Here is a 4,904-nt window from a genome sequence, read left to right on the forward strand (position 1 = left end):
TTCTTTCGAGTTTGAACACCCTCGGAAATATTTATGGCATAGTCAGTGACTATAAGAGCATGCTACAAATTTAAATAGAAAATTAGTTTAGATTTTTCACATATAAAAAGATATTATTCTTATCGAAACTAACTAAAAAAGAGTGAGAGATACCGAATCACATTCATAACTTGTCCAGCATAAACAAATGGTAAACAAATAAAATTTTAAACTGCATACTAATTATTAATTAATAGGTACCTAAATTTTAAAAGTTGGAGTATCATCTCATATGCAATTGACCAATGTTAACAAATATACACATCTAACTTCTTAATTCGTGGTTTATTGTCATAGAAACACTATGGGTGTTTTTCTTATTTGTCACGGCTGAAAACAGTACAAGAATTAATACTTCTCATATAAAACAGTTATCTCCGTGTGACCTATATGTCACAGATTCGAACAGTAGATGCAGCCAGTGTTAATACTTGATTTAGGGTGGATTGTGTCGATCATACCCTTTGGGGTGTGCTCCTTCTCCGGACTCTGCATGAATACATGAGAGTTTGCGCATCGAACTTGCCTTTAATTATTATTATTATTATTATTATTATTATTATTATTATTATTATTTAATATTCTTAGTAAAGAACAAACCTTATCTAATAATTTCCCAAGTTGGAAAGTTGAGACAAGATTAGGGGGTTTTGATCAGTTGATATTTTGGTGGATGTTTGGTCTATAATTGTGCTTCTAAATTAGTTAAAGGCCATTCATATTTAATGACTTTTGACCAACAAATTAGGTGCGGTTGAATGAGTCTTAAACCATGACATGAGCATTAAGGCGGGCCAAAATAATAATTGTGCTTCTAAATTAGTTAAAGGCCATTAATATTTAATTATCTTTTTTTTAGTTGGCCGGAGAGTTTAAGGTCCAAATGGCACAGTTACGAGTTTAAGTTGACTTCAAAGTTGGATATTTTCATTTTTTTATTTTATATATTACTTCGAGTGTAACTTTTATATATTTACATTGTAAAAAAATTACTAATAACTGTTCACGATAAGTGAAATTAATATCTTAAAATATAAAATAGTTTACTTATTACAATCGGCAAAAATAAATAATAAAGCAATCAATCAGCTATGTATAAATTAAAGAAAAATACATAAGTACTCTCATAACCTATAGTGTGATTTCCAACTACACACTTTATCTTTGCGGGAATTCTATTACCCCCGTGAATTATTTTTAAATGTGTAGTTGGAAACCCGACTATAAGTCAGGAAGGTACTAATGCATTTTTCCCAAATTAAAACATATTCTTTTTAGGGATTAATAGACTCGTAAATATGGAGAAGATCACTAGAAAATAATTCATTTTGTTTGAAATAGTTTTCCCAACGTTTGCCTAATTTTTTTTGTTTTTAATAACAAGTTCCGCTTCTTTTTTCTTATATTTCTTATTTTAAAATCTTATTTGGGCCATTTTCCAAAAGGGAAGAACAATCTACAGTGCAAAGAAGGACAAGAAGAAAATCCAAGGAGTAGTGGATAGGCTGACTAATTCCCTTTGACATCGATTGAAATATTTATAGCAATGTTTTTTGTGATGTCATACATTAACTAAAGATTTTAATGACATATTTTAACATGTCATTAAAGAGAAGAAATTTAAAGTGAAAAAACTTTCAACTATAGAAAAATGTCAACAAATTAGATATGACATAACTCAACACTACATGTACTTGAATTAAGTGGGCATTTGGACATAAGAATTATAAAGTTCCGGAAAAAAGTGGAAAAAAATTTCAAGTGAAAATAGTACTTGAAAATTATAGTTGTTTTTGGGCATGAATATAATTTTGGGTCGTTTTTGAATTTTTGTGAGTGATCTAAGTGACAATTTTGAAAAACAGTTTTGGAGTTTTTTAAATTTTCGAAAAAATTCTAAAATTCATATTTAAGTGTAAATTAAATTTTTTATAACTATCTCGAAAAAAAGTGAAAATTTTCATAGTCACACGGGCTCTAAACTTCTTGATTATAGTTTGACTTAGTGGGTTGGTCGTTGTCCGACCCTTACATAACTTTTTTTTTTTTTTTTTTTGTGTAGAAAATATATTCATGGGATTGACCTAACCTACAACAGTATTAGGAATTAATGATAGAATATTATTTATCTAATTTACGGTTGACACGACTAGGACTTTAGTCATATCAGCAGAATAACACAGCAGGCGGCATGAACAAAAACGGATCTAGGATTCTTAGAATATGGGTGTGCTACTAAAAAAGGGAGAAAAAGGAAGTTGCTCCCGTTTGGCCATAATTTTTTTTAACTTTTTGTCAAGAATATTTTGGAAACATTGTATGGTTATAAAAAGCAACCAATTTTTGGGCAGTTTTTGAAGATGAATTTTTCAAATTTCATAAAGTAGTTTAGACTAGCTATTTTTAAAAAAAGTTCTATACAAACAAAATTTCAACTTCTGAATATATGAATATATGAATTTTTACTGCAACTTTATGATGGATATATGAATTAAAAGTGAGACCCTGTTGAAAATATTGATAAATAAAATATAAATAGAGAGAATAAATACAGGGGCGGCTCAACATTGTTGGTGGACTAAAGCAAAATTTTGCTTAGAGGCCTTAATTCTTTTTTTAAATATTATATATTTTTAGTTGAAGTTTTTTTCGCAACTTTTTCAGATGCAAAATTGTAAATAATTTTTTTAATAATTGGTTATTCTAATAATTCGTTTTAAACTGATAATATTGCTAATCCTATCCATTTAGTTTCTCGTGAGACATTGTCGATCCTATAAAAGATTTTATCAATTTAATTTGGAAAAACTTCTTTCCTGGGATGCAACTGTTATAGTGATATTATTCTATAAGGAATATAGACATTTGGAAAGAAATATCTTATTAAGTATATCAATTAGAGTCTTATCTTCTACTTATAGTATTTCCTTTAATGCTATGTAATATGAAAACTAAGTCTAAGCTATCATGTGACTATTATTTTTTTTTTTTTTTTTTTGATTTCTTACCCGGTATCCGGTACCCATATTGGGGCCCGACTAATCCGGATTCGCGCCGGGAAGTCCCACATTGGGTGTATAGCGCTCCCTAACAAAGGCGACTCCATACCCAGGGCTCGAACTCGAGACCTCTGGTTAAGGATGAAGGAGTACTTACCACTCCACGACAACCCCTGTTGGTGACTATTATGTTTTAATCGAGACTAAGTCAATATTTTTTTTGCTTTTTATCATTTAGCGATTTCAATTTTTTATCCACTAAATATATAAGTAAAGATATTTTTATACCATTACTAACAAATTAGAATTTTCTTTTTCTCTTTTTGTATTAAAAATTATATTTTTAACCTTAAGATAAAGAATTTTTTGTAGGCCTTCAAATTTTGGGCGCCTAAAGCCACTGCTTGGGCTGCCTTGACTTGGTAGGACCACATAACCTTTATTCAATCCTACCAAGTCTAAGTAATTTGAGATAAATTGTTGAACTCAACGAATTGACAACACAAGTCAAACTATTCCTAAATTTGTGGCGATTCAACTAAAACTTCAGCTGCGCTGACTTTAAGTTGCAAGGATCAGTAGGTCAACTGTTTCATTCTTTTCTACTCCCTCACTTCAAGGAAATTAATAAAAATAAAATACTTAAATCAGATAACAAATTTGTCAAAATTTTCATTTTGCTCAAGCGCGATATTAAAAGCCCGTTTGGACATAAGATTTTTTTTTATTTTTTTCGAAATTGTTTTACTTTTTTCCGAAATAAGTGTTTGGGCATAAAATTTTTAATTTTCACTTGATGATGAATTTTGGAATTTTTCAAAAATTTGAAAAACTCCAAAAAGCTGTTTCTCAAATGTTCACTCTAATCACTCACAAAAATTCAAAAACAACCAAAATTATATTCATGTCCAAACACAACTCTAATTTTCAAATACCATTTTCAATTGAATTTTTTTTTAACTTTTTCTTTTTGGAATTTTACAATTCTTATGTCCAAACCCACTTAATACTACATATATTATATATTAACTCTTCTTATTTTTCTCAATGTGTTTATTTTTTTATATTTTGACACCCTCTAGTAAATTTTTTGGCTCTGCCATTATTTACCTGTAGGAACAGTTGAATTTGTAATGTGGTTTATTGATGTTTCGCGAAAATGATATACTTTTAGTACATTACTCGCCCTATATTTTGTTTGTTTAGTGATTAATTGTGCGATATTTGAGCTAAATTATGGTGTTTTATGTGTAGGAGCATCGTAAGAAAGAGTTGAATGAAAGTTGCACGAAAAGAGAACGAAAATGCAAGAAGTGAACATAAAAACACCAAGCATCCAAACCTGGCTACAGGCCAAGCGTAGCCAACTCTGTAACTAGCTTTACCGTGCTACAGGCCAGGCGTAGTTAGGCTGACCGTGCTATAAGCCTGCCCTCGTGAGGTCTATAGCTCGGTGATCAAAAGTGCGTAAACTAAAAGACTCCGATCCGGATTTGGACTTTGAGACTTCAATCCTAGCCTATAAATACTCCATAAATATGTCTAAGAAAGAGGGGGCATTTTTTTTAGAGGGGATTCGACCTAAGAGGCAAGAAAACACTAGGAGCAAGGGGGAGAATTCTTCTACGAGTTTTTCACTTCCTTTTTTCTATTTTCATTATTGGTTATGAATTCTAATATTGTACGTGCCAAGCCTAACCTCAGTCGAGTAGTGACGAGGAAGGTCAGGGCCCTACTGAGGTTAAAGGTTGAGATGTGTGTATATTTGGTTTGGAGCCCCGAGGGCTCGAGTGAGTTTTGGATAGGCTACGGGGTGCATTTTGAACTTGAAAATTGCAGGATTTTAGCTGGTATGAACAGGCCTGC

Source organism: Nicotiana attenuata, unplaced genomic scaffold (genome assembly GCF_001879085.1).
Source record: "Nicotiana attenuata strain UT unplaced genomic scaffold, NIATTr2, whole genome shotgun sequence".
NCBI lineage: Eukaryota > Viridiplantae > Streptophyta > Magnoliopsida > Solanales > Solanaceae > Nicotiana > Nicotiana attenuata.